Here is an 18305-nt window from a genome sequence, read left to right on the forward strand (position 1 = left end):
ACCCAGCTAATTTCTGTATTTTTTATTGAGATGGGGGAGGGTCTCACATGTTGCCCAGGCTGGACTCCAACTCCTGGACTCGAGTAATCCTCCCACCTTGGCCTCCCAAAGTGCTGGGATAACAGGCGTGAGCCACTGCACCTGGCTCCCTGGCACTGTTTTTACTATAAAATTTTTCAGCTGTCCCTGAGACTAGATTATGTGATTATTTTATTTCGGATGAGAGAATTGAGGTTTACTTTTTCCTCAGCATTCTATTTATCATTCTGATTAACAAGTTACCAGTTTCACTAAGAAAATGCTTTTGGCATTTGGTATGCTGATCAGCGAAGTGTGGATTGTAGGTCAAGGTGGCTATGGCAGAAGGACGTGTGGGAGCTGCCTTGAGAGAGGGGCCTTTGTGCTATAAAGTTTGCAGAGCACTCACCAAGTTCAAGCTTAAACTAACCGGCACACACAAACATCACACTGCCTTCCCCGCAATATATTAAAGTGAGTTCCAGACCTCATAACAGGCAGACCCAGGCCACCTCATGGTTCATGGAGGCTTTGGGGTCCGGTGGCAAGTGATTAGCTTTGGGAGTAACATGACTCATGTAGTCTCCCGTTTTCTCAAATTATCTGGTGAGTTAGTCTCTTACTGCAAGGGAAAAAATAATACTCCCACACCACTTGGAACACCCCAGTTTTGGAAAAATCACTCAAAAAATGCTGCTCAGCCACCCATGCGGCATCCGTGCTGCTGGAGGGTCATTTGGGAAAAGGCAGCGTCCAGACGCCTGCGGGAGGCAGGATTTTTATGGGCTGTTTTTGTGTCCAGTTTCGTAGTCTTCAGAGGAGTCCATTCAGTCTGTCAATGGGAACCATTGAACCTGTCAAGTTGCTGTTTGCCGGGTCTCCTGGAAAAACACACTGTAACATCCCAGCCCTGGGCGGGTCAGAGAGGATAGTACTAAAAAAAGAAGGAGAAAGTGTACGGCCCCGCTCTGGTGGGAGGCCAGGGCTTGGGGCTGCAGCCAAGTTCCCCGGTGATAGAGGAGTTTCCACCATCCGAGGCTTCCCGTTCTGGCTCCCTCCACCCTACCGCACACCATCCAGCCTTCCAAAATAACTCCGCTTCCGGTGGAACTGGGCAGAGTCATTGGAATGCGTGGTAAGCAGAAGGAGCAGGTAGCATTGATGCTCGGAGGGAAAGTGTTTTGATGAGCCAGGAAAGAAAGTCGAACAGCCACTGCAAGACTTTCCTCTCTATAGAAGCACTGATGGGAATGGCACTGACTTCCAGTTTCTGAGGCGCAGCCCAGCAAACCCGTCAAGGTAGGCAGAGCCCTTCCTTGGGAGGCAAAGCCCTTCCTTGGGAGTCATCCCCTTCCCTCCTCCTCCACCCTCTCCCAGCTAATGGCAGGTCTTCCCATCCCAATGTGCCTGTGTCATCCATGCCTGACCCCACTGGGCTCTGCCCAGTCACTGAAGCCTGCCGTATCCCTGTTCACCACCCAAACTGACCTGATCATTAAAAAAAAAAAAAATAGATTTAGGAGGTAGAATTGCAGCTTTGTTACATGGAGGAATTGTGTAGTGGTGAAGTCTAGGCTTTGAGTGTAACCATCACCCGGATAGTGTACATTATAGCCATTAGGTAATTTCTCACCCCTCACCTCCTTCTCACCCTCCCTGCTTTCTATCCATACTGTATGTCCATCTATCCATACTCTGTGTCCATCTATCCATACTCTATGTCTATCTATCCATACTCTATGTCCATGTCACATTATTTAGCTCCTAATTATAAGTAAGAACATGCAGTATTTGGCTTTCTGTTTCTGAGTTAAGATAATGGCCTCCAGTTTCATCCATGTTGCTGCAAAGGACATGATTTCATTCTTTTTCATGGCTGGGTAGTATTCCATGGGGTGTCTGTGTCTGTGTGTGTGTGTGTGTGTGTGTGTGTGTGTGTGTACCTACATACCACGTTTATGTCCACCATTGGTAGACACTTAGGTTGATTCCATATTTTTGCTATTGTGAATAGTCTGACTTGATAAATTAAGTCACACGTGCCCTTTAATGACCACAGTCATTGAAATTTGCATGTTTTATTGGGTGCAAGTCCTTACCAAAAAACCAACCAAACAAAAACAAAAACAAGCCTTGAGAGGCGATCTTTTAGATACTAGTCAAAAATTAAAAACAACTTTTGGGGTGGAGGAGGAGTCCTACTCTAGTGAAGTCTTAATAGGCTCTAGGTCACCGTCATCTTCAGACTCTCTGATATAGAACATGTTTCCCTGCCTGCCATCTCCCCAAACACACAAAAGATACAATCAGTCACTCCCATATTTGTGTCCTCAAAGCAGAGTTCTTATGACCATGAGCACGTTTTCTCCCACTGTTCATCCACGCATAGGAGTGAACGTGTGAGTTTTTTGCTTTCTCAGAACGTTCCCCCTTTATCCTCTCCTTGTGCACACAGACTGGCCTCCATTTAGAAGAGGGGCTCAGTCAAGGGCCACAACTTCCTGCAGACTGTGGGATCTACCATTCAAGACTGCTGAGAGGAGTAAGCTGAGATCTGAGAACTGTGCCAAGGTGGAAGTTATGACCTTGATAAGAATAACACAAAAGCCCGATTGAAATCAGTTCAGGAGACGCTGGGAAGAGGAAGTGGAGGTGCTGAGTGTGGCCAAGCCCTGAGCAGGTCAGTTGAGGACTAGCTGCGAGGAAAAGCTTGGCCTTCTCTAAGAATTGTCATGTTTTCTCTTTTTCATGGGTAAGATTTCAGAATAAAACATGATCCCCTTTTCTATTTGGGCACCAAAGAACCATGTTTGTAGTTTGATAATATAAAGGTGAAGGCCTTGTGACCTACTTACCTACTTCCCAACTTCCCAGTTTCCCTCCTTGGTCCTGATCTCCTTCTCTAATTTATATTCTCCTTGAACTTGATTTCTTTGCAGGGGGTGAGGAGGGGAATACAAAGTGCCATTTTGTCATCTGTGGTCTTGGTTGTTAATTGCCTCATAGCCTTCACGGAACAAGTGCAACTGAAGGCTCTAAGGCACAATGTGAAGGTCCTCCTCCATCTCGCCAGACAACTCCTGGACTAGGTCCTGGTTCAGGATGGGTTTGTGCAGTTGCTCCTGACAGGGGCAAGGACGGAATTTTATTTTATTTTATTTTATTTTATTTTATTTTATTTTATTTTATTTTATTTTGAGATGCAGTCTCGCTCTGTCGCCCAGGCTGGAGTGCAGAGGCTGGATCTCAGCTCACTGCAAGCTCCACCTCCTGGGTTTACGCCATTCTCCTGCCTCAGCCTCCTGAGTAGCTGGGACTACAGGCACCTGCCACCTCGCCTGGCTAGTTTTTTGTATTTTTTAATAGCGACGGGGTTTCACCATGTTAGCCAGGATGATCTCGATCTCCTGACCTCGTGATCCGCCCATCCCGGCCTCCCAAAGTGCTGGGATTACAGGCTTGAGCCACCGCGCCCGGCCAGGACCAAATTTTAAGATGCTGGGTGAGGAGGGTGAGGCTGGAGAGTAAGAGCAGGTAAAAAGGGACTGTGCACACCCCACTCGGAGCTGCAGGACTGCTTTCCCTCTCTTGATGGGCCAGGCTATGGCCATCCCCTGAAGCTTGGGAAGTTACTGTCCTTGCACCTGCCCCTTTGGATTTCCTCTCCCGCTCCTGCCTTTGACCGTTCTCATCCTCTCCAGACACCTGACTCCAAGCTCATCTTTCTAAAGCTGCTCTGTCTGGTTAATTTCACCCCCTCCCCCAGTTTTATTCTCTGCCCCCATCAAATTAGGCATTGACCATCTACTCTGCTAATTTGTTGTCATTGATACCTGACTTATTTTCAAGTTGTTGCAGGGGAACTGATGTGAGGGAAAAAGCTGGAAGGTGTTGTTAACGCTGTAGAAATTACATGTGACTATGAAGGCCAAAAGTATTTCGAGAAAGCATCCCATACACTTGTAACCTAGCAGCAGTGGGATGCTGGGATGCTGCAGGAGCTGGGATCGAAGGCTGTGGATTGGGCTGGCAGAGGGCCAGTGGCTGTGGTGAGAAGGCACACCAGACCCCAGGGGTGGACAAGTTGTCAGGTGACCTGGATTCCAGTTCACACGCAGCTACTTCACTGCCTTTGATCCTCACTTGCCTTAGCTGAACTCTAGGCAGTGCCTGCCACTTTTTCACTCTTTATATCCAACCCAGACCCAAGCCATGTCAATTCTTCCTCCTGAATGCTGCTCAGTATGTCCATCGTTTATCACCACCACCACCATCTTCATCTAGCCTTGTTTCTCACCTCGAATACTATAATTACTTCCTCCTTGGTAGAGAGCAGGGCAAACTAGTGCCCAAAGGCCAAATCCCACAAGCTGCCTGTGTTTGTAAATAAAGCTTTATTAGCACACAGCCACACTCATTCATTTACAGATTGCCTGTGGCTGTTTTTGTGCTGCAATGGCAGAGTTGAGTAATTGCAACAGAAATCCTACAGCATACAAAGCTGGAAATGTTTACTATCTTACCCTTGCAGAAAAGGTCTGCAGGCCCCTGGTGTAGAGGAAAAACTTATTTGTATAATTATTCTGACTCTTCTGAACTCTAATTCCCATTATATTTTAATAGATTTTCGTGTGTGTGTGTGTGTGTGTGTGTGTGTGTGTGTGTGTGTGTGTGTGACGTAAACAAATCTGTCGTCTCCATTTCTTGATTCTAATTCTTACTTTGGATTTTTGTTTTACTGAATTGCTCAGACCTTCAGAACAATGTTTGAGAATGGAGAGCTGAAATTCCAAACTGGACCCACACTTCCACTGAGACCCCCTCCTATTCATTTTCCATGCAAAAATTGGTAGAACAATCTTGTCAAAATGTGAATCTGAACACACTGCCCACTGTTTAAAATCCTTCAGTGACTTTCCATGGCTCTCGAAACAAATGTACAAATCCTTACCTTGGCCACCAAGCCCCCTTGGGAGCTGGGCCTTTTCTGTCTCTCCAGCCTCATCTTTCACTGTCCTCTCCTTGCCTCGGCATGTCCTGTCCACTCCTACCTTTCTTCAATTCCTTACATGAATGACATTACCTCTTGCCTCAGTGCCTTTGCACATACTACTTCCTCTACTTGATACGGTCTTTCCCTGCCTCTTTGTTGGGCAAGTTCCTCTCACTTACCCTTCCAGTTTCAGCATCACTTCCACAGGGAAGCCTTCCCCAATCCCTTAGGTCAGATCCCACTGTCTTCACCCAGAGCTACTGATGTGTTGCTTCATGGCACTTGCCATAATCGCAATATCGCACTTCTTGGTGTGAATTTTTGTATCACATCTTTGTTTCCTCATTAGAATATAAACACTTGCCCAACCTCAACATCTAATTTGACCTTTCTAAACATCATTAACATTATAACCACAAACAAATAGATAGGTTCTGGGACACTAAGGAAAAGTCAACTTTTAAAAAGTCCAAAAAAAAAAAAAAATCATTCAGGGGAAAAAAATAAGTTAGAGTGAGAATAAAGAATAAATTAGAAATGTGGAAGAAGAAAGACAAGCATTTCAAGAAATGACCTTCCGGCTTCTGAGTTGTACTGAGTGGCTTGATGTCATTAGCAAGATGAACGTATTGATTTTCTCTTATTTGTATAGTAAACAAATGGAAATCTAAGCATTTTACCACTCACAGTAGATTGTTTCCTGTAGTTATAAATATATTGTCTTCTTTCTTAGCCTGGGCAGCCACATGAGGGAGGGGGTTCTTAAACCATGCCCTTAACCCTTGGGTGTCTGGCTCGAAGGCCCATTTTCTTCTCCTCTCCCGTGGCTAGGAGCAACAGGTAGAAGGGAGGGCTAGAACACACTCAACAGGTCACAGTGACAAACATTTCTTTCAGGGAGATTATCACGAGCAAATGCCCAGAAACTGGCTGCAAACTCTGTGTGCCTAGTGTCTGCGGAAACATCTTGGTTCATGTCTTTATGAGTAGGGCCCATGGACCATGCAAGGTCTGCAGAATCTGCTTATGTGGGCTCCAGAGGAAGTGTATAGAGGGAGCGTAAAATAAGCCTGGCTTTGAATTAGAATTAGAATTTGAATTTGAATCAGCCCAGGCCAGCATCTTATACATAATGGGTCCTTCCCTTAAATGGGTATTTGTAGTACTTACTGAAGGAAAAGAAGAAAGGAAGATGAGTGGGGAGAAATAATGAAAGGAAGAAAGGGTAGATAAAGAGGAAGGGAAAGAATGAGGAGGAAGGAAAATAAGAAAGAAGGTGTATAAGTTAGTTTTTTCCACATAACAAAACAGCCCAAAACTTAGCCACTTAAAGCAACAACCATTTTAATTAGTTCACAATTTTTGAGTCCACAATTTTGGCAGGGCTCAGCAAGATGGTTCTTCTGCTGGTCTCAGTTGGGCTCACTCATGCATCTGCTGTCAGCTGCCAGTCTACCAGATGACCCTTTGCCTGGGGGTTGGCCACCACTTGTATGGAGCAATGCGTGACCAGGCACGTGTCTTTATCATCTGGCCAGCTAGCTCAGGCTGGTTTCCACTCTTACATGGTGGCTTGACCCTTAAAGAGCAGCAAGAGAGAGCAAATTCCATGCTCAAGCACTTTTCACGCTTCTGGTTGTATCACATTTGCTACATTCAAGGGGTGGAGCATTCAAGGGGTGGAGCAACAGACTCCACCTTTTGATAGGAGGAGCTGCAAAATCACATTGCATGGATTTTGCAATGTGATTTTGGATAGGCAAAATGGATAGGCAAACTAGAATAGTAAGAGTTTGGTTTTTATTTTATTTTTATTTAACTTTTAAGTTCAAGTATACGTGTGCAGGTTTGTTATATGGGTAAACTTGTGTCATGGGAATTTGTTGTGCATATTATTTCATCACCCAGGTATTAAACCTAGTACCCACTAGTTGTTTATCCTGATCCTCTCCCTCCTTCCACCCTCCACCCTAGGAAGAGTTTATGAGCAGCTTTGCAATCAGCCACAAAAGGGAGGGGCTAGAAACTTCTCTTGCTGGCAAAGTTGGCAGAGATACAGCAATTTTGAGGTGGAGTTTGAGGCCCTCAAATTGAATTTTTAAAATATTATTAATAAATCACTAAATTCCTATCTTCCACAGTTTTTCTGTCAAATAGGGCTAGATAATAAAGTAACTTCTTAATCATTTCCAGTGAGAATAATAACTTTATGGGCAAGGGTTTCCTCATCTTTTATTTCCTGGAGTTAAGATTTAGTACATCTCATGTGGCAGATATATATGGAAATAGAAAAAATTTAATGCACCAGCCTTAATTTTTAGCCCAAGTGTCCAATATACAACAAAGGCTTACTAAACAAAGGAAACATTTATGTGTGTTGTTTTCTTACTACTTGGTGAGACCCATCCTACAATTGTTCTTTTCTTATCTGTGTGGCTTTTGGTCATATTTTCTCTCATCATTGAAAATACAATATCAGGCCAGGTGTGGTGGCTCACACCTGTAATCCCAGGGCTTTGGGAGGCAGAGGCAGAAGAATTGCTTGAGCCCAGGAGTTGGAGACCAGCCTGGGCAACATAGTGAAACCCATCAAGTAGCTGGGTGTAGTGGCATGTGTCTGTAGTCCTAGCTACTCAGGAGGCTGCGGCGATGGCATTACTTGAGCCTGGGATATTGAGACTGCAGTAATTGCGCCACTGCACTTAAGCCTGAGCAACAGAGGAGACCCAGTCTCAAGGAAAAAACAAACAAACAAACAAAAAACAAAAAAGAAAAGAAAATATCAAAACATAGTTTAAATAGAGGGAAATGGTCAGTGCTTTTTGCTACCCAGTAGAAAGAGAAGTTCAGAGTTAATTAGAAAATATCAGTCATCTCAATTGAGATTGATTTAAGTTGTGATGATCTAAATTCAATTTTCTTGTGAAATGTTTTCATATTAATGGAAGAAAGCTCACTCTGGTGAACTTTGTATGAATATAGCTTAATGTCAGACTTGCATTTAAAAAATCAAGTATGTAAGTGTTCTTTTTGTGAAATAGTAAACTAAAGTTTTTGTAAAAAAATTGGTAAATTCTTTCCTATGCAAATATGAAAGTGAGAATTGTTTATACCCTAAGGAAGGTTATGTCCCATTTTGGAATGCCTTAGTTCTGTCATCTTGGGTAGAGAGTTGGTGGTTGCCTCACCCAGACCATTGGGACTGGAGGTCTGAGAGTCATTTGAAGGTGAGGCTCTCACCATGTGGTCTTTGATACTCTCTTCTCTAGCTCTGGGCAGAGGTGACCAGCAACATTCTAGCCCACAGAATATACGTGGCAAGCCTCAAGCTAGGTAAGGGAAGGGAAGGAAAAGGGGGACACTGTAGGGTGAAGGAGAGTAGAAGAGAAAAGAGGGAGAGAAGACTGGAGGGAAGGGAAGAGAGAAAAGAAAGCTTCTCATGCTGCAGGAAAATAAAGCGTGGTAGCAATGGCTGCAAGAGGCCCACCGATGACTTCTCCTGGCTGCTTCTTTCCACCTCAGCATGCAGCCCCTCCAGACTGATGACCAGGGGTAATCTTTTGAGATGTTTCACAAAGCAATTCCGAAAGCTCTGTTAGTCACTTCTACAATTTAACAAGGATGGACACAGGACGCTGTCCTTCCACTTTAAACTCTTTGGCTGTGCTTTGGTTTCAGCCATTTCCTCTCTTTGGAATACTCTCGCCCATGTCTTCATATAAAGGGAGTTGTGCCCTTTAGGCTGCAGCCTGATGATTACTTCCTAGATGAGATTTTCCTGGATCCATTTCCCCACACTGGGTTAGGTGTCCTTCCTCGGTGCTCCCATAACTGCCCGCAGCTGATGCCAAAGCCTGGCATTCTGGATTCAGGCTCGCCAGTCCCCTTGGCTATGAGCCTTTGTGCAGGGCACAACCTGCACAACCGTACAGAGTGGCCTTGTTTTTTGGCACATAGTAGGCACCCAGTTAAATGTTTGTTGAATGAATGATCTTTAGTTTTCCAGAGCCATCTTACAATTTAACTCCTCTTGAGTGGTGGCATCCAGAACTGAACTAACCAGTCTGTGCAGGTCAGGGTCCTATTAGGCAGGGTCTGATCAGTACCGGGGCCACCACAAGGTTTTAGAACCACGCTTGTTTGTTCCTCGATGGCAATACGATGGCATTCTAAAACCAACAATGTGCATATCCCCAACCTTCTCCTGTATATAACTTTGCCTTCCCCATCATCTCCATTTGTGCAATTTGTTTTTCCTACTAGTGTGAAGAAAGTCCTCTTTCCTTCTTTCTGGCCCCATCCCAATGTATCAAGGCCTCTTTGTCCTCTGGTCATTTATTCCATGGTGTCGGTGTCAGTGTCATCGCCAGGAACTTTGAGCCAGTCTGTGCCTGTCGGTCTGGGTCACTAATGAATCATTAGGTTTCTAATGAAGTGCTGAACCCTCCAGGATGCTGCATGTCGCAGTTCTGTTTTGGTTGGTTTTGGTTTTTTTGGTTGGTCTTTCCTTGGAGGGCAGTGGGACAACTGCCTAGAGCTGCTGTTACCTGTGCTCTTTCCCCAGTGGGTTGCAGATTATCCCTAGGATGTGTGGGTGCCGTGGCCAGGTGCCCAGGATGGGAGTTTTGACTCTTGGACACAACCTCCCTGAGAGCGGCCCTAAACTGGAGCAGGGCTTTTAAGTACACCCGGAGGTCGTTTCCTTCCCACCCAAACCACTTGTAAACTCTGCCTGCCTTTTTTTAAATTTATTTTTTGGGTCATGCTGGTATTACCCTGGGTTTTAGCCAGTTTGATAAATAGAGGAAGTTGGGTGGCTTCCCAGCCTCCCTGATGTCATGGTTTGGGGCAGTCTGCAACTGTGGGAGGTTTCATGAATCCTAGCAAGTGGTGAGTTTGCTGTTCTTCTCTGCAAAATTTCTCCGTTCCGTGCCATGTCTTACATAAGTTGATATGGTTCCTTTTGTGACTTGCCCTTTCCCTTCAGTGATGTAAGAACCCCAAACATTGGCAGTCACTATGTTTTGTCACTGAAGTGCTAGTGCTCATCAGATCCTCATTCCTGTTATGCTTCTCTAGGAGATAAAGGCTGATGGGTGTGTGGTGGCCACAGGAGCAAGCAGGGGTCTGTGGACTGAAGGATGGGCCATTCTTTAATGAATTTGAGGCCTCGGTATTCGTCAGGCATTTTTGCATCGTTGCTCTTGCCATTCTTTTCCACAACTTGCTGAAGTGAGTTCCTGCTCCCTGGCTGGGAAGCTGGTTTCTTGGCCCTGAAACCAGAAGTCGTTGTGTTCCCAGTTGGGCCTTTCTAACTGAGGTTGAGCAGGCGGAGGGGAGATGACGTTGAGCTGAGCAAGTGATGGCTTTCCCTCCCATTCCCTACCCCCTGAGCTTGATGGAGAAGCTCTGTTCGGCCCTCCTTCTGTTCTGCTTTTCTTCACTAGAAGAAATCTACTTAATTGTGTAAGTACTATGTGAAGATATGCTTGTGTTCTATGGAGTAGCAATTTGCCTTCATCCTTTCCCTTCTCACACTCCTGGGTTATTGGTGGGTTTCCTTCCAGGCTATTTTGTATGCATCCACCCTTGTCACTGTATTAATAAGGATAGGCCACGTGCAGTGGCTCACGTCTGTAATCTCAGCACTTTGGGAGGTCAAGGCGGGAGGATTGCTTGAGTCCAGGAGTTTGAGACCAGCCTGGGCAACATGGTGAGACCCCATCTCTACCAAATAACTAGCAAATTAGCCAAGCATGGTTGCACATGACTGTAGTCTTAGCTACCCGGGAGACTGAGGTGGGAGGATCACTTGAACCCAAGAGTGGGAGGCTGCAGTGAGCTGTGATCGAGCCACTGCACTTCAGCCTGGGCGACAGGGCAAGACCCCATTTCCAATAAAAAAAAAATAAGCATACACATATAACTTTGATTGTGTCTTAACAAGTCCTCATATATATTATTCAGAAACCTGTTTTTTTCTCCTGCCTTATTTGCATTGACAATCTCTATATGTTAATACATCTAAATAAACTTCACTTTTAAATGTTCCATAATATTCCAAAACACAGATGTACCTTTGTTTAACTCTTCATCTACTAATGGAAACTTAGGCTCCCCCCACCACACACACAGCTGCAATGACAGTATTTGTATATGTATTTTTGTATCTATGTGTCAGTATTTCTGTGGGGACAGTCTCTGGAATTTGAATGTCTGTATCAAAAAGCATGCACATTTAAAATTTTAAAACATAGCTAAATTACTCTCTCAAAGTTTATGTTTCCACCAATGGTGTATGCAGGTGTTTATTTCCTCACATGCTCTCCAGTTTTGGATATTACTAGGCTTTTCAATTTTTTCATCCACTGGGAAAAACAAATGTCATGTTGCTTGCCCTACTTTTCTACCTGTAAGTATTCCAAGGGAGCAGACAGAGCCTCCTGTTGTTCATTAATAAACTGGATTCCCAAGAACCATTAAGTGTGCTTTATTATGGTTGTCAATAAGGTTTTGGAAGAGGTAGTGTGCTTGGGTTGGGAAATTTCATCAAAATATGATCAGAAATCCCTATGTAGAAAATTCTCATTTTCACAAATGTTAAATGAACTTCTTTCGATACTCAAGTCACAATCAATTTCTTTCTTTCTTTGATTATTGAAATGTTTTTCAGTTGTTAATCCTACATTTAGTCCACATTCAGCATTGGGACATGTGTTTGCAATTGTTCATCATAGGACAGGACAACATGGTTGGCCTTCATTTTTGTCTTTTAAGTTCTGGGGTACGTGTGCAGGATGTGCAGGTTTGTTACACAGGTGAATGTGTGCCATGGTGATTTGCTGTACCTATCAACCCATCACCTAGGTATTAAGCCCAGCATGCATTAGCTATTCTTCCTGATTCTCTACCCACCCCCTCCCCGACAGGCCCCGGTGTGTGTTGTTCCCCTCCATGTGTCTGTGTGTTCACATTGCTCAGCTTCCACTTATAAGTGAGAATATGTGGTGTTTGGTTTTCTGTTCCTGCATTAGTTTGCTGAGGATGATGGCTTCCAGCTCCATCCATGTCCCTGCAAAGGACATGATCTCATTCCTTTTTATGGCTGCATAGTATTCCATGGTGTATATGCACCACATTTTCTTTATCCAGCCTATCATTGATGGGCATTTAGGTAGATCCCGTGTCTTTGCTATTGTGAATAGTGCTGCAATAAACATACGTGTGCATGTGTCTTTGTAGTAGCATAATTTATAATCCTTTGGGTATATACCCAGTAATGGGATGGCTGGGTCATATGGTACATCTAGTTCTAGATCCTTGAGGAATTGCCATACTGTTTTCCATAATGGTTGAACTAGTTTACAATCCCACCAACAGTGTAAAAGTGTTCCTATTTCTCCACATCCTCTCCAACACCTGTTGTTTCCTGAGTTTTTAATGATTGCCATTCTAACTGGTGTGAGATGGTATCTCATTGTGGTTTTGATTTGCATTTCTCTGATGGCCAGTGATGATGAGCACTTTTTCAATAAACATATGTGTGCATGTGTCTTTATAACAGAATGATTTATATTCCTTTGGGTATATACCCAGTAATGGGATTGCTGGGCACTGAACTGCTATTATAATAGTCTGTTGAGAGATGCCAGCAGTAGGTCAATTGGTTCCAAAATGACCTTAGAGATCGTTTCTTATCACAGATCTTCATTTGAAAGTCATTATGTCCTATTTCACATGAGAAGACACCATTACATGAAGCGACTGTTATCTTCAAGCTAATAGCTGGACCAATGTTTTGGTTCAGAAGTGAGGCATGTTGGAATATTCTAAAAGATACAAGTCAGGTTGTCAGCAGTGCTCTCTGTCTTGGGTAGATACCCCATTCTTTCCCCAGCATGCATCTGCATTTTCCCTCATGTCATTGCAAATATCCCCATGTTCCCCTTTCAACTCTGAGCCAAACTTAGTAATTAACCAAGAGTTAGCCCTTTAGTGGAGAAAGAATTCTGCCTCTGGCACAAGAGACCTAAATGCCCCAATCCTTGATATCAAGGAGTTTAGGTTCTAGGGAAGTGAAGTCACAAACACACAAAGAAATATCTACCCAAGCAGGTCTCTAGAAGAGACCACCCCACCCCAGGTCTGGTCCAATCACTTCGTTGTCCAGTGCCCTGTGATACTGTTAATGAAGACTTCAACTGAACAGTAATTCATGCCACAAAAACATTAACAAGGCTGGGCGTCGTGGCTCACACCTGTAATCCCAGCACTTTGGGAGGCTGAGGTGGGCGAATCACCTGAGGTCAGAAGTTCAGGACCAGCCTGGCCAACATGGTGAAACCTTGTCTCTACTAAAAATGAAAAAAAAAAAAAAAAATTATCCAGGTGTGGTAGCGTGTGCCTATAATGCCAGCTACTCAGGAGGCTGAGGCAGGAGAATCGCTTGAACCTGGGAGGCGGAGGTTACAGTGAGCCGAGATCATGCCACTGCACTCCAGCCTGGGTGACAGAGCGAGACTCCGTCTCAAAACAAAACAAAACAAAACAAAAAACATGAACAAGATCAGTCCCCAAACTGGCTTTGGGCTTGCGCTTCCAGTTTTTATATAAGTTCCTCAAAAGCAGGGTTTACATCCATTTTTTCTGTAACTCCACTGCCAAGTTCAAGCTGTGACGTGCAGTAGGGAACCCACGGGGCCTCGACTGATGAGCTCACTGCAGTATTGAAGTATTATGCAGTCAAGAAAGTCTACTTTCCACTGGCCTAATTTTGCTTTTTTTATTATTATTATTTTTCATTTTCAGGTGTGCACAGAGGTTCTCCACCTTTTTTTCTGAACTCGCAGTCAGGTGAGTGATGCTATTTCTACGAGATAATATTGTAGAAATGAGGAACATGTTGGCTTGGGTTTTTTTTTCTCTTTCCTATTTTCCCTCCTTCATTGCAAATTCCCATCCCTATATCAACTTTCTTCTTTTTTGTTTGTTTTGTTTTGTTTTTAACTCCTCACTCCCACTTGGAGCTCTCTTTCCTTCAGACACTTTCTTTTCCTTGGGGATTCTATTGTTGACCTGTTTCTTCTTGGTAACCCAATTGCTTTTGCATGGGCGTTCAGAAACAGGTACCGATTTTGAAGTTACATGGTGCGATCAAAGCTGGGGAAAGATAATGATCATTTACGTGGAATTATTTGGGATTCTGTTGCACTGTTTTCCCCTTTCCTGCTCCCTGGACGTGTGTCCCTTGGCTCTAACAGCTTTTGTCATGTTTTGAAATGGACCAAGGAAGTGTTTGTTCTCCCTCTGACCTAAGTGCTGTGCAAATGCAACTGTCAAAGGATCCTTCCAACCAGATTTCTGCCCATGACCCTCTTCTAGATAGAAATTCTGAAGCCACTGCTTTCACGCTTCCTGTTTCTCTCTCTTTTTTTTTTTTTTGAGACAGGGTCTCCCTCTGTCACCCAGGTTGGAGCGCAGTGGTGCAGTCACAGCTCACTGCAGTCTTGACCTCCCAGGCTCAAGTGATCCTCCCACCTCAGCCTCCTGAGTAGCTGGGACCACAGGTGCATGCAACCATGCCCGGCTAATTTTTTATTTTTTGTAGAGACGGGATCTCCCTATGCTGCCAGACAGGTCTCAAACTCCTGGCCTCAATCCATCCTCCTGCTTCAGCCTCCCAAAGTGCTGGGATTACAGGCCTGAGCCACCATACCCAGCCTATTTCTTTTGAGACTCATAAATAGTGGTTATTTCTGGGAATTCATTGACATAAATTATCAAAATTTTGTAAACAATGTAAATATCATAATACAAATTAGAACGATCCTATTATAACTTACATGATAAATAACACATCGTTATTATAATAGATACTAGTAAGTTATTGCTATAAATAAGGTTACAACACCTGAGCGGGGTCACACAGCCAGTAAATGGCCCAGCTGGGACCTGAAACAGGAATTGGCATGGTGTGATGACAAAACTAAGGAAGGGCACAGAATCCTGGTGGGGGGTGGGCCCTGGTGGGTAAGGCGGGGTTGGTTTCCTGAGTCCCTCGCTTCCTCTCTGGCATGGTTTCCTAGATGACCACTAACCATGTGCTTTTGCCCTATCCCTGCCCCAGCCCTGCAGTGCAGATCAATGCCCCAGGAAGCTTTTAAGAAGAGTCTCTTATTTCTCTCCTCTACATATTGATAGAATTATTTTGCAGTAGTAGATTCTGGACCAAATCAATGAAAAAATATTTGTCGAGTGCCTGCTGTGGATGTGGGGGTGAGGTGGAGACCAAGCCTATGTAGGAGAGGCTATTGTGTTCTGCTTCCTTGTTTTTGTTTTTAGGCCAAGTCGAGTCTGATGAGCCATTGAACAGAAAGTATCTTTTGTTTGCTGTTTTAAAAAAATCACTATTTATTTGGCCATGCCAATGACCAATGAATCTGAGTAGTGGCTATTAAGCTCTTGGGGGCAGGAAAGGTATCTGCCTTGTTTTTTGCAGTATCTCGAGTCCCTGGCATAGAATCTTGCTTGTAACAGAACTTCAATAAATATTCGTCAACTAGTTGAATGAACGTCAATTATTTTGGAAATAATTCCAAAATCTGTTTACATTTAGGACTGGAGTGTATTATAAACTTATCTGCTTTAGCTGGGGGTGGTGGCGTGTGCCTGTAGTCCCAGCTACTTGGGAGCCTGAGGCAGGAAGATCTCTTGAGCCTGGCAGGTGGAGGTTGCAGTGAGCCGAGATTGCACCACTGCACTCCAGCCTGGGTGACAGAGCAAAACCCTGTCACAAAAAAAGCAAGCAAACAACAACCAAACAACAACAACAACAAAACAAAAGCTTGTCTTCTAATTATGCTTGTAATCGTAGCTAACACTTCTTGACTAAACTAAGACTTTCATTATATTACCTCATTTAATCCCCACAGAACCCTGTGAAATAGGTCTTAGCATTACTTCCACGTCTTCAGATGAAGAATTTTAAACTCCAGAGAGGTTAAGGAACAGCCCAAGTTTACACTGTAAGTGGTAGAGCTTAGATGTGAGGGCTCTACCATGCATGTTCCCGAATCCTATGCTATTCTCTCATTTGTGTGTGTTAAACATACTGCAAGCCTTGGGGGAAGACCCTGAAGAGTGAGGGGAGAGAGATGAAGTAGGCTTTCACCTTGCCTTGGATAATTCACACATGGCTAATCAAGAGTATGGTAGATCGGAGGTGTGAGACAGTGGAGAAATTTGGAGATGAGCAAGGGAGCCAAAAAACAGAACACCCCTCAGCCGGGTGCGGTGGCTCACGTCTATAATCCCAGCACTTTGGGAGGCCAAGGTGGGTGGATCACCTTAGGTCAGGAGTTCGAGACTAGCCTGACCAACAGGGTAAAACCCTGTCTCTTCTAAAAATACAAAAATTAGCCAGGCGTGGTGGCAGGCACCTGTGATCCCAGCTATTCAGGAGGCTGAGGCAGAAGAATCACTTGAACCCGGGAGGTGGAGGTTGCGGTGAGCCGAGATCACGCCATCGTATTCCAGCCTGGGTGACAAGAGCGAAACTCCGTCTCAAAAAAAAAAAAAAAAAAAAAAAAAACCAAACCAAACAAAAAAACAGAACACCCCTCACCAGGTTTGGTGAGTGTATGTTTACATTAAGTGCACAATTTAGTTCTAATCTTGCACGTCTGATATTGATTCACTTGTTTTATTGCATAAAGCTTCCTTTTTCTGCATCAGAAAGCACTTACCGCTTATTAAGAAAATCATTTTTGCACTGTAAAGACCAAATAAATCATTTCCTTCCATTTGATTCTAGAGATGTGAACGTTTCACACTGCAGTGAGGCTGTATGGCTCAGCATTGACTTGACTTTGTGCTCTGACAAACAACATACAAGGCTGCTGTTTTAGAGTTCCTATTCAGCACTTACCAGTTAACCTAGTTTCTGTCATCTTTAGGACATGGTTGTTTTTGGCATATGGGATGTTGTTTCTCTTACTACAGTAATACTAGTTTTAGTTCTTGGTGACCTTATCTTCAAAAAATTTTGTTGCTGAAGTTCAGAACAGTTCCTTTTGTCCAATATTTATTCAAACTACCTCAATTTACAAGATTTGAAATTGCTGCTAGACATTTCTGTGAGCATCTTGGAGGAATCTGAAAACAGTCTCATTTGATGTATATAATGGGTAGAAATCTAAGGACTCTCCTTGTCTGGTTTTGGCATTGGGGTTATGATAGCCTTGTAAAAATGAGTTCAGATGTGCTCTTTTTCTTTAGTTTCTGTGCGATTGGAACTCTTATTCCTTAAATATTTGATAGAATCCTCAGTGAAGCCATCTGGGCCTGGAGTTTTCTTTGTGGGACGTTTTGAGACTTTTAATGGTTATACCTACTATTCATGTTTATCATTTCTACTTGATTCCTTCTTGATAATTGGTATTTTTTTCTAGAAATTTGTCCCTTTCTATCTAGAGTTTCAAAATTATTGAAGAAAGTTGTCCCTAAGAGTCTTTTATATTTATTATGTTTATAGCATTTACAGGTGCGTTGCTTTTTCCATACCTCCTATTAGCTACTTCCTCACTCCCTGCCTCTCTCTTTTTCTCCCCTTTCTCCCTCCCCTCCCTCTGTCTCTTGATTTTGCCAGAATTGTCTTTTCAAAGAGCAATGTTGGCTTTGTTAATCTTTATGTCTTTTTTCTGTCTTTATTATATGCTTCTCTTTTTTCTTTTCATTACCTTCCTTCTTCTTCTTTGGGTTTGTTTTGCTGTACTTTTTCACACTTCTTAAGAATCTTAATTCATTAATTTTAAGCCTTTCTCTTTTTCTAATTTGTATGTTTAAAATATAATTTTCACTCTATCTTTAGCTGTATCCTATGTGTGTGTTTTTTTTTTTTTTTTTTTTTTTTGAGACAGAGTCTCGCTCTGTCGCCCAGGCTGGAGTGCAGTGGCCGGATCTCAGCTCACTGCAAGCTCCGCCCCCCGGGTTTACGCCATTCTCCTGCCTCAGCCTCCCAAGTAGCTGGGACTACAGGCGCCCGCCACCTCGCCCGGCTAGTTTTTTGTATTTTTTAGTAGAGACGGGGTTTCACCGTATTAGCCAGGATGGTCTCGATCTCCTGACCTCGTGATCTGCCCGTCTCGGCCTCCCAAAGTGCTGGGATTACAGGCTTGAGCCACTGCGCCCGGCCTATCCTATGTGTTTTATATATAGCGTTTTTATTATTGATCAAGTCAAATATTTTCTTTATTCTTCTTTTTTCTTTCTGAGACAAGGTCTTGCTCTGTTGCCC

At 43.7% G+C, this 18305-nt stretch overlaps 1 protein-coding gene across 1 annotated transcript in view; it reads left to right on the forward strand.

Moving 5' to 3' along the window:
- The window catches only part of ADGRG2 (adhesion G protein-coupled receptor G2), a 142525-nt gene that overhangs the window by 26628 nt on the left and 97592 nt on the right, over nt 1–18305 (forward strand). Inside the window, exon 2 of the mRNA XM_026451895.1 lies at nt 13820–13864. The gene's annotated coding sequence lies outside the window, so the exon portion shown is untranslated. The remainder of the gene's footprint in view (nt 1–13819; nt 13865–18305) is intronic.

Source organism: Piliocolobus tephrosceles, chromosome Y, assembly GCF_002776525.5.
Source record: "Piliocolobus tephrosceles isolate RC106 chromosome Y, ASM277652v3, whole genome shotgun sequence".
Taxonomy (NCBI): domain Eukaryota; kingdom Metazoa; phylum Chordata; class Mammalia; order Primates; family Cercopithecidae; genus Piliocolobus; species Piliocolobus tephrosceles.